This window comes from Haemaphysalis longicornis, unplaced genomic scaffold, assembly GCF_048455015.1.
Source record: "Haemaphysalis longicornis isolate Haplotype H1 unplaced genomic scaffold, Haemaphysalis longicornis Haplotype H1 scaffold_12, whole genome shotgun sequence".
Classification (NCBI taxonomy): domain Eukaryota; kingdom Metazoa; phylum Arthropoda; class Arachnida; order Ixodida; family Ixodidae; genus Haemaphysalis; species Haemaphysalis longicornis.
Genome location: NW_027526225.1, coordinates 112352711 through 112365041, shown reverse-complemented (window position 1 = coordinate 112365041; position 12331 = coordinate 112352711). Strand labels below are relative to the sequence as shown.

General features: G+C 47.6%; 1 non-coding gene across 1 annotated transcript; it reads right to left on the bottom strand.

The window, feature by feature from the left end:
* Window positions 1–942: 942 nt before the first annotated feature.
* On the bottom strand, window positions 943–1015 carry Trnak-cuu (transfer RNA lysine (anticodon CUU)). Its single transcript has one exon. It is a non-coding gene; the product is annotated as a tRNA-Lys (tRNA).
* Between the last annotated feature and the right edge of the window lie 11316 nt (window positions 1016–12331).

Here is a 12331-nt window from a genome sequence, read left to right as displayed (position 1 = left end):
ATTTGCGTGAAATTATTTGTGAGGACGTTTATGCGCCAGGAAACGTTGTGAATATTGTTTGATTTTGTCGTGCTAGCAGTTAGCTGGGTACACGCAAAACACAACAGCGATGTCTTTTGTGCTGTTCGTCTTATGCTTGGTACAGAATCGTACGAAGAATAGTATAACGAAGTCGTAACTACAGGAAGAAGCTTCGCTAAACCATGAATTTCTATTTTTGTGCTTAAACACATTTAGTTTAAGTAGTAGAAAACAAAAAGGTTACCTTACAACTATGTTCTCTCTGTGATGCTTGATCGTATCTTTACATCCCGCCTACAAGACATCGATGAATAGAGCTGCATCGTTATAACAGAAATACCGCATTTTCGCGCGTATAGCCCGCCCCTGCATATAATCAGCATCCCCACTTTCAGCCCGCCGAAAAAAAAAAAGAAATCCTTTCGTATTGCCCACACATCTGATACAGGAAAGGCTGCACCAAGGCTACGGCTCAAGCAACACATCACATACTATGTGACAGAAAAAGCGTATATTTAGCAAGTAGAACAAGTCACAATTTACTCAGTGTCACTGCAAGTCCTTGCTGTTGTACACAAGGTTCTCTTCACAGCACAACGCGCATTGCAGTGAAGGGGCACTAAAGAAAAAAACCCGCGTACTATTGGCACCCCTACTTCGCCGCTGAAAATTTCGCATTTTTGGTGCGGGTTATACGCGCGAAAATACGGTACAACAATCAAGGCACAGAACACGGCGAATACTTTCGTACGTGGCAGTAGTGCCTGTGCTTGTCTTCTTCCAAATGCATGCCACGTGTACTTATTCTAACACAGCCCGGTTTGTTTTTGTGTCACACCGCCGATTTCAGCACCCTGTGAGTTTTGTCGCCATGCAAAAGGTATCCGTATTGCTTGGTCACCCGGCGCGCTGAAAAACACACGCCCAACGTGGGGCTCGAACCCACGACCCTGAGATTAAGAGTCTCACGCTCTACCGACTGAGCTAGCCGGGCGACAAGATGTAGGTATGCACCAGAAAGTCTTGAACTGACGATATAAAACTGCCCACAACAAAAATCATTCAAAATCGGCGTGCAAAGATTTTCAAGGGCCGAATCATTCCCATCGTGGTGGATTACCCTGCAGATTTGTTTCGGTTTCATCGGTTGCACACAAATCTCTAATACCCCTGCTACATTAGTGTCCGAATGTCATTTTAACCAAATGTCATTTGACTCAAATGCCAAAATGCCATTCGTCTCAAATGACATTCAACCCAAATGAGCACCGAGAGAGGCATTTGGGATTTCAAATGCCATTTCTAGCACTCTCGCACGCAGCGTCTTCAATCGGCAATAAAAAAAACAATATTTCCGTACGTAAAACAAACAAAATATTTTTGTTCTTGGAACTATGTCCACTGTTCATTTACTTAAAATATGAAATCAACATATTTAATTTTCGTACTCTCACAATCAGTGGGTCAGTGGCAAAAAAAAAAAACAAAAAAACTACGCAAACCGCCACCACATCAGAGTCAAAACTGGTGCCTCTTCTAATTCGATATCATTTTACTGCCTTCGACTGCTTCTAAATTTGATTGTTGTATTATTGTACGAAAAAGGAACGGGGCGACAACAGCGCCACTACAGCACGGCGAGCAATTGTGAAAGCTTTCAGATGCCATCGTAATTGTAGTGTAGCACGGCGGGTTCTCAATGGCATTCGAAGCACCCCATTTGCGTCAAATGTTATTTGCTTCAAATGTCATTCGGACCCTAGTGTAGCCGGGGTATAAGACTCCTTGCTTCCGCCCTTACTAATCTTTCCTCTTGAGACGCTTTGCTCTGCGATACGCCCTAACGCTTTCGAATTGCTTCGATCTGTCTCCTCCTCGCTGCGGTGCTGCTCGCTCTCGTGCTGAGAGTCGACAAGGATGGTGAATTTCGCTAACGCTCGCTGGGCTGCGTTCTTCGGCTCCCTTTACCTGCGGTGTGCAGGCGGGGGGGGGGGGGGGGGGGGGGGGTGCAAAGTTAAGCTCGCGCTACGGAACACTTCGTGCTCTGAAACCTCGCCGCGCGCTACCTCCCTACACGATTTCCGTACGCGGACATTTCCCGGCTCAGGTACCCGCCCACGGGACTAGCGGTAAACAGGGACTGGTGCGTTGAGGCTAAGCAGTACCCGCGCCCTTGTTGAAAGGCGCGAATTATGAAGGTTCCTTCGAAGCCAAGGTCGCTGGGGTGTCAGCACGTGCTCTTATGGTAACTAAGATCGACCGCCACAATCGGCGTGCAAGGGCGTATATATAGATATAAAAAGAAGAGGTTTAGGAGATATGGAAGAAAGGGTGGAGGAGAGGGTAGAAACAGTTGTCCTACCATTGCGATTGAGACTAGTTTGGGTAAGAGAAAAAAATACTGATTGTTAAGCAAACACACACACACAAAAAGCAACGAGTGCACGTGGAACAAAATACATTGACAAAAAAAAAAACCCGCGCTCGTTATGATGGGATACGAATGATCAAATGATGCTGATATTATTTTTGAAACCCCCCAGTTTGGAAGTTTGTTCCATTTTCTTACTGCTGTAGGAAAAAAAAAAGAATATTGAACGCAACTGTTGCTGGTCTAACGCTGCAGTTAAGCCTTGTAATGGCCCTTTGCGGCAGATTTTCCAATTCGTACTCTCGCTGTCTATTTGACTCGATGTAATGCTGCTGCCTGCTCGCTAATAACATGGAGTAAGTCCGTGAAAGCTGTTCGTAGATTCAATGCGACTAATACCGATAGCACATTATGTAGCCTACTCCGAGTACACGGCCAATTATTCGCCCTAAAGGGCTTATTTATTTATTTATTTATTTAATTATTTATTTATTTATTTATTTATTTACAGATACTGCTGTCTCGATACACGAGACACAGCAGGAGTGGGTACATCAGAAAAAAAGAAAGAAAAAAGAACGTACATTAAACAACATCAAAGAAACATACAAAGCATTCAAAGCATTACGGAATATGATGAGGCAATTTTTTCAAAAGCAGTTAAATTTGTTTTACGTGAAGGGAACGATCTAGATAGATAGATAGAAACTTTATTGTTCATGGGATGGCGGGGCGAATCAGCCGCCTCGGTCCAGGCAGCCGCTGAGGGCCCTGATGATGTGGGCCGCCAGTTCCCGTTGCTCTTGGAGACTGGCCGCAACAGCCAGACACACTCCGGTGTAATTGTGTGGTTGGGTAGGGTTGTAGGGTCACTCCCACAGAATGTGGTCCTGGGTAGGGGGAATAAGGCAGTGGGGACAGAATGGGACAGGGGTGTCTGGCGGGCGTTGGAACAGATGGAGCCGAGTGGGTGTGTGCAGTTGCGCCTGCCGGATGACTACTTGCTCGCGACGGGTAAGCCCGGAATGGAGGGGAGGGAACGTGCGGCGTATGCTTAGAAGGTCTGCCAAGGTGGGGAGCGGAGGGGGAGGGCAAGGATTTGTGTCGCGAGCGTCGACAGGGGCCCGGAGGAGAGATTTGCGGGCAAGCTGATGAGCGCGTTCGTTCCCTGCAACGCCTGCGTGACCAGGGAACCAGTGCACGTGAAAAGGCCCTTTAACGTTGTTGAAGAGGGACAGTGAGGAGGGAAGGCAAGACCCTGAGCCAGGTTGTAGCATGCTGACTTGGAATCGGTTACTTTTTTGTCATTCAGCACGGCGAGCCACGCGCCGATCTCACCCACTCAACATTGTTCCCTTCCAGCCATTTGTAAATTGCTTTAAGCATTCCTTTTTTTCCAGCTGGGGTTGAGATTTAGAACAACCTAGATCGTTCCCTTCGTCCGCACGACCAAGGGAACGATCTAGGTTGTTCCAAATCTCAACCCCGGCTGGGAAAAAGGAATGCTTAAAGCAATTTACAAATGGCTGGAAGGGAACAATGTTGAGTGGGTGAGATCGGCGCGTGGCTCGTCGTGCTGAATGACAAAAAAGTAATTGGTGCTCAGTGCAACTGCGGCTGTGTATAATCTTATGTAGCAGAGTGATACGATGAAGTGTGCGCCCGGTCCGCCTACTTACTACGTTGGACGTCGTACCGCTGCTCTTCTCGATCCTGGGGCAACATTTTATTGTTTTGCTTTTTTCCTTCTGACACCACTGACTTCCTGCTCACGGATTCTCCACTCGGAATGACGCCGCTGCGTACATCCCCGCCGCTCCTGCCGGGTCTATTAGAAGTGGCAATATCCGCCCCTGCAGTCAAGAGCGAGGGGCGGGGGTTTTCCGCCATAGTTGGGCCCGTGTGGGACCAGGAAGCCGCCCGCGCGCTCGTGATGTCAGAGTCGCTGGTCCCGGGATGGGACATCGGAGGGGGAAACGCGTGCGTTGACCTCCGCAGGCGAAACAGAGATGCCGTGATTATGAGAGCGCTGCGCCGTCTCTGCGGGCAGGAGCGCTGTGTTGTCCCATGTTTCTCCGGCCCTGTGAAGGTGCCGCCCGCGTCAACAAGACACGTCTTTTCGCGCCTCCTGGTTGAGTTGGCGTTCTATCGCAAGCCGCAAATTGAAGTGATGACCATGCCGGCGGGAACGGTGGCGGGAGGCGGAACTTTATTTTGGGACAAAGAGAGGGGCGGGGAGGGCGGTGCGCGGCGTCTGAACTGACTTTTCTTGCTGAAGTGAAGTCTCACAGCTGTTGCCGTTTGCCGTCGGCTTTGTTATCATGAATTGCTTAGAAGATAGAATAGATGTCGTTGTTGTCATATTCATGTCAAAAGGAGGGTTGAATACATTTTGTTTGTGTTGCATCTTACCCGAGCAGTTTAGTTCCGAACTAAAGAATTTATTGTGGTAGCGAACATCGAACAGCACTAAGTGAAAAGGAGGAGGAGGAACAAAGTTATTTAGTCAACAATCATGGATTTGTTTGATTAATGATGGGCTTCTTCTTGACTCCGTGAGGTGGCCAGAAGACCTTGCTTCATGGCGACTTCCAAAGCCCAGTCCACGGCCTGAATTTGGGTCTCAGGCTCGGAGCCGATCACCGCAGTCTCCCACTCTGTTTGGTTAGAGAGATGCTATTCGGCTTTAGGTTGGAGCTAAGGGTATTCATATAGGATGTGGGCTAGGTCGGCTTTTTCGGCCTCACACATTCTCATTTTGGGGTGCACAGACCTGAGTACATTAGGGCCAATTTATAAGGGTTCAGGAAGGTATGAGATTGCGCCACCCGGTGGCATGAACAGAACTACATTACACAACGCAACATCCTCCCCTCCCAAAAAGGGGCAGCACACCGTCACTGCAATGTCTCGTAAGTCATATTGGGCAAGCCACGCAGGCTTGCGTCGGTCACTCGAGGCACTCGCCTCAGTCTCACCACCCAACACGTTCCTTGATACACTCATGTCTGTGACATCAACACTCGGCACACCAGCACTTGCAGTTGAAGGTGAAACTGCCGCTCTGTTGGTGCTGGCCGGGGTAGTAAGTGGCTGGAACATCTGGGAACTCGGAGATGGCCTTGGGGATGGTGGCATGAACATAACTACATTGCACAACACAAGTTGCCTCCATGTCGCTTGCTGGATTTTCGTTAGGGAATAATGAGGGGCAGGGTAAACTAGTTTTTCATTTCTGTAGTGAGATGTAATCTCTTGAAAAGTAACCAGACGCTCCTTAGACCCTCGCGGCCATGATTGGTCCACCGCCCGGTTGACGAGTTCGCGGGCAAAACTGTGGGCCGCTTCGTCCCCTTGATGGGACGAGTGCGCAGGAATTTAGATAATCTGTATCTGGCGGGGTTCGAACTCGTTTCTTAATAGAATTTGAGATGCCGCTTCGTGAATTTTGTTCTTCGCAAAATTACGCACAGCCGTTTTGGAGCCACTGAAGATAAATTTCGCTTTGGTACTAGTAATCGCAACAGAAATTGCAGCCTCTTCCGCGTCTTCCGGCCACCCGCCATAAACAAGAGACAAAACCCACGCTTCTGTGTTTCGGCACTTCTTCCCTTAGTCTTATTCGATGTTCGTTAGCACGACGAAGTCCTTGATCGGCAACCAACGCGCACAACTTTCCGCTTTAGTCGTGTAGTTTCCACCAATGATGCGCGCTGTATGAATTGGTACAACGCTATTAGTTTTCCGGGCCCAGTGCATATCCTGTGGCGCACCCAGGAATGTCATTCTAGGGACAAAAAAGGCGTCTGTGGTGTAAAATGCACCCGTTACCTCTACGCTGTTCATATATAAAGAAAACGAAACTATGGTGGCCATAAGCGAGTCTGCACGATTTGAGTGGCAGTTATTAATGTTGTTAATTCGCTTGAGAAAAAGGAAGAAGATAATGTTACTTGTATAGTTAACGCAAAGACTATAAAGGAAAACAATTAAACATTCGGCCTTCAGTGGCCGTTGAGGCCCAGCACTTCCAGCCTACCTAAGCACGTGCACAGTCATGCAACTTTCCTTACAAATGCTGCACGTGCCACCAATTTTGAGTAAACTTTCATCAACTCATAACAATTTATTTAACAATATCGGCGGATCCGTGTTGCCTTCGTTGCTTTTGTGCTTTTTTGTGATTCAAGCATTTTTTATAAATATTCACTGTTCTTGTTGCTATAGATATTTCCCTTTAGCACACCAAGTTTGAGCATTAAATTTCAGTTCATTTACATGAGGATCGGTTTTGATAATCGTTATAAATACCTATTCAAGAGAACTAGCCAATTAAATCAATTGTTTTTTTCTTTCTGATGAGTGAGCTCTGATTAGGCCACAAACTTAACAGGCATTTTTAGAATGAGGTACATAACAGAAAATGAAATACAGACCAGTGACAAAGTCAATAAAAAATTAAAAAAAAATGACGTTTTGGGAGCGCTATGGCTCCCTTGTTCACAATCTAATTTTTTTTATTGACTTGGTCATTGGCCTGTATTTCATTTTCTGTTAAGTATGCCACCTGACCAGACGGTATGCCGTCCAACCATCGACTTCATCAGAATGAGGTACACAAACTTCTGCGTTTCATGCCCCTTATAGCCTATGGGTCAAGCGGCATGCGAGTGGCTTGCGTATCCAATACACTTGCATGTTTCGTTCTATAACTGTATAATACGAGGTCATTCTAGCACGCGTACTCGAAGCAGGCGCAGCATCCAGTTCTCCATATGCGCCATCATTGCAAATACATTAAAACGCAAAGGCACGCGCCGCGCCTAGCACAGCGATCGGTAAGTGCTGATCAATTCAGTAGCTTCGCGGACAAGTTCGCTGTGAAACGAGCCGCAAAATAGAAGCACGCCCTAATTTAGGAATCGGGGTTAATGCGCGTAGTTAATCAGCCCGTTGAGCACAAGGCACTTATGCGTTTACGTATACGGCTCGTTCACTTTTGGGGCCCGAATGCAGCGGCTTCGAGATCATTTCCTCAAGCAGGCCCGTTCACGCCTTATTGCCGACTGCATTCACCCCCGAGGTGAGTGCAGGCCTTAAAAAAACTTGTCATCATTGGTAAACGTATCGTATTTTATCTCCTTTTACGCACCTGAAAGTCAGTAAATAGTTAGTCAGCTGGCTCGTGAAGCCGGATATACGAAGCACGGATTAAAAATTAGTTTTTTACTCTTGCCTTATACACTTGAGGGTGATGGCCTCTAACGTTGGCTAGTTTTCATATGCATCCGGGCCGCGGCGCAGCGTGACGGTGTCGTGACGAACTCTTCAGTGCCCGATTCGCCGTGCGAGCGCGCGAGGCGATGGGTCGTCCGGAGGTCTCCAAGACACGTGAAACGAGCTCCTTGCGTGTTCTAAGGTGCTGATGAGGTTCCCCATGTTTCCCACACCATAACTGGGTAGAAGAACGCCTGTAGGTACTATACGTGCGTGAGTCGTTCTCCGCTATCTCATTTCCACCTTGCAACAACTCTCTCTTGCTACGGGAGGTCGGCGGAGGAAATGGGTCGTTCGTTTCTTATACATCGCAGCAAAGAAGCCAGAGAACAACAGGAAGGTATTGAGAATAAAATGAAGGACGAACGCGGGAATCTCGCACACACAACCGCGCGCAAACGAACCCTTCGGGAAATAAAAAAAGTAACGGCTATCGTGGATTCTGTGGGCTGTGAAAACGGCGATAGGAGAACACACTAGCCGCGTGAATAAAAATAAATAAGAACACACAATCAAGTGCTAAATAGGAGGAAGAAAGCAGTTGTGCGCAGTCGGGAAGAACTCGCGGGAAGATCAAAACGACCGAAAAAGGGTTAACTTTCGCTTCGGTTCTTTTTTTTTTTTTTTTTTTTCATCCTGGATGCGGCTGGACATTATCGGAGAGAAAAAGGCTAGATACGGGCGGAACACCGCTTTGCCAAGTTGGTTTCTTCGTTTTATGGCGGGCACAGCTGTCGGGTAGAGGCGAATAAGGCGCTCTGCGGGAGGCCTGCGGTATGTAGGCTGCAATCAGGCTGAATATCTCTGGCTGTTTTTCAGGAAGCTTTTGCTCGCACTTTTTCGAGATTCGCTTCTCGGTCGCTGGAGAAACCCCGCGACGTCGGGCGAATATCTCGAGGAAGCTCGAAGGGTAACGTAAGATTCTGGAGCGGTCACGCTTGAATCAAGCCAGCCGAAACTACAAGGAAGGCTGAAAAACTGGAAATTGAGAAGTTATTAAGGCGAAGAGCCATAAAGAAGACGGAAATTTTGCTTTGTCCTTACGAGGTAACTATAGAGATTGAACTGATCTCACTCACATGGGTATAAATATTTAGTTGGGCAGAAAGTGATGGCTCACCAACTTACGAAGCGAGATTGTGCTTAGTGCCCCCCCCCCCCAACTCCCCCACTCTCTTTTTTTTTTTTTCACCGGAGCTAAATATGTGCTCGGAACCGTTATCCCGCCTACAAATACGGAAGCCCTGGTTATCTTTTGCCATTGGATCCCTGAAGGCTGTACATGCTCGCGTAGTATATATGCGCCTGACTTAGTGTGCGCATATCAAGTTGACAAGGTGATTTTGTAGCGTAAGCTGCACTGGCCGAGGTTGAGCAGTTTCGCGCGGACCTTGAAGGGCCGTTCTGCGTAAGCGCGAGGAGCATTGGATTGGAGTGGATTGCATTGGATCGGATTGGATTTGGATTGGATTAAATTGGATTGTGTTGGATTGAATTGGATTGGATTGGAAATTCAATTCAATTGGAGTGCGGGTGAGTAGAGAATTGGGCCTGCACATTCGCCGGTCTGCGCATTCTAGAGGAGTGACGTCGTAGCCGCGGCAGACGCACTGGCGCCGGCGCGTATACGTGCCCAGCTGTGCGCCTCCCTTGCGCAGTAGCCAAGTCTGACGCTGCGCCGGAGCCGCTTGATAGCCGTTTCACGTGGCTCCTGGAGAGTCATGCTGCGCATGCGCGAGCAGTGACAGGACTGAACTGGACTGGATTGGATTGGATTGGAAATCGTTTTAGTAGCAGTAATCATGACAATCAGCTAATCCTAGACAACCAGAAAACCTAAGAATAACCAGCTGAACTTTAGTTCATACTACGTATATCCTGGCATAGCCGAGCTAAGCCACTGCTAATTTTTTGTGACCGAGCGGTGGCTTGTACCTGAAAACGTCCGAAAATTTGCCCCGACTATATAGTTTACCCGTCACTGCAGCCCACTAGAAAAAAAATTCCCCGCATTTCCCCGAGGGGAAGAATGTGAAAGTGCGAATGCACGAGTTGAATTTGCGCGGTTCGGTAATGTTCGCGAAAGAGAGATCACACACACACACACACAACTACAAAGAAAGAAAGATGCATTTATTCACAGACACCTATTTGTGTTGTCGTTGTACTTGATTGCTAGAGCGGATCTCAGCTTGGAAATTTCGTGTCAGTACTCCTTTAAGCGGGTGCATTAGCCCTTCTCACGCCCGATTCCTGGCCAATCCCCCACGTGGGTATGTGCCATGCACAGACACCTATTTGTGTTGTCGTTGTACTTGATTGCTAGAGCGGATCTCAGCTTTGAAATTTCGTGTCAGTACTCCTTTAAGCGGGTGCATTAGCCCTTCTCACGCCCGATTCCTGGCCAATCCCCCACGTGGGTATGTGCCATGTCAGCGGCCAGGCAGCGCGCGCCCATCTCCCCCCCGTTGCCAAGGAAGACGAGGAGCGCGCGCACCCGCAGCTGTTGCTATGCGGACGGCGGCGGAATGCGGACGGCGGCGGACGCTTCAGGCTCGCTTAAGAAGTGCATTCGCACTTAAAAGACGACAAGAAAAATTTATGTAGTTCGTCGTATTTTCGCGTGTCGTACTGTCGTCTTGTCGTATTCTTGTCGTGTCGTGATTCGGATGTTCTGTCGTGTGTCGTACTCCTGTCCTAAGTTTGATGTTCCGTCGTGCCGCATTCCTGTATTGTCGTGACCCTAATGTTGCATGAGTAGTTGCACATGATTTGAATGTTATTGCCCGTTGTGAAGGGTACGGTAAATGGCAGTTCTGTTGTGACTACAGGAATGTTTGTCGTTAAGAAAATTGACTTTGTCGTTGCGACAGAAATGTGTGCTGTAACAACAGATGACTTTGTCGTACACAACTGGACTTCTGTTGTCACAACAAAGTTTTTTTGTCGCATGAAAGGAATTACTGTTAGGTTTTCGCGGTATTCCTGTTGTGATTTTAGACTGGGTGTGATTGCGTCGCCAAGGTGTTGTGATACTGAGAGCGAGACCTTTGCAGTAAAGACCCAACTTGGACTGGTTAGTACGCGTCTAAGGTTTCGACGTCACCTTGGCAGGTTACAAAAGACGAGGACGGAACAGAAAATCTGCGCGCACACAGACCAGGGCACTGTTCCAACTGATGTGTGCGCTCCTCGAAAGATAAAAAGCCAAAGAAACAAAAAGGCAACGTCGAAAGAGTAAAATAAACGATGTTGACTTAACTTCGCAGGCCATCTATGTGTAAGGCTGATAGACGGGATATCGACATATTCGGCGCCGTCGAGCTCAAACATGATGAGAATTTCAATGATACCACTCCCCACCTTGTCTTATGAACGGGCGACCACATTTTTGAGTTCGGTAAGCACTAAAGATCTTCGCTAATCTTTCAGAGTTCGAGGGTTCGATTTTTGGCTGCCTCGGCTTTAGCTCTAGTGAATTCGGGTTGCGACAAAACCTGTTCTGCTGTATATGTTTGGTATGAGCTAATAAAAATCCCGCCATTTGTTTAAATCAGTGTGAAACCATCTAATAACGCATTCAGTGCCCTAATACTGCTACAACGATTCGAACCCCAGATTCGAGTTTTCGGTGGAGCGCCAAACTCGCCACCAGGCTGGTATGCCTGAGTGATATTGCCATGCCTTTCGGACCGAAGTAATTAATAACAGCGGAAACAGAGTGCAACCAAAAGAGAGACAACGTCGGTAAGATGCTTGTTTCGGGAATTCCTTTGTAGAAAGGGGCCATGAAGACAAAACACAAGTTTGTTTCATCCGAAAGATTTCGGGTTATATAGTGTCCTCAGCGCTTGTCCGGACGTGAACGATGCTTTATTCACCGCGAAATGAATCAATTTAAACTAAACTTTTGATTCTCGCGCCAAAACGTGTGTTTGAACGACGCTTGCAATGACGTCATAATAACGGGGCCCTTCAGCTAAAATTGGTGTGGAGCGGAGACTTGCTTACTGTTACTCAACCTAGATGGCGCCACCACACCACGGCAAGCCGTTTTCTGCCTTTGGTTTGTTTGTAACCGTATTCAAACCTGGCTTGTTTTTGTTCATGGAGAAAATAATCGTTTCGTGGAACATGGTGCTCGCTCGACAAATATGGTCACGTAAGACGACGTCGCTTGCGTCAATCGGCCAGTGTCGTCTGAGACAACCCCAAAGCCCCGCAGTGCTGTGCATCTAAACCAAGCATAGTGCGCGCAGTACCAACAGCAGTACGCGTCGGTAGTTCTATGTTTACGTGTGCTTTCGTAACTTCCACTGTTTGTCCAACCATCCTTACTGATAAAAAAGAATGTGCCTTGAATTTAAGCCCGAATAGCTCGTTCGGCAAGCTTATAAGCCCTGCCTAACTTGCGTTTGATTTTGCCAGCATCCGCCAATCGCAGAGCAGGCTGGTATGACAACATAGGTTCTGTTGCGGGAAATGAGCTAGTGGGTCGCATGGCCATTCCCTTTTTTCCTAATTATACAGATTATTTGAGCGAAATTTACGTTAAAAGTGGTGTCAGCATGATTCTAATGAAATAATCTTTTGAATGAAACAAACTTGTGTGTTGTCTTCATGGCCCCATTAAAGGACGTCAAAATGAACTGTGCCCTTTCA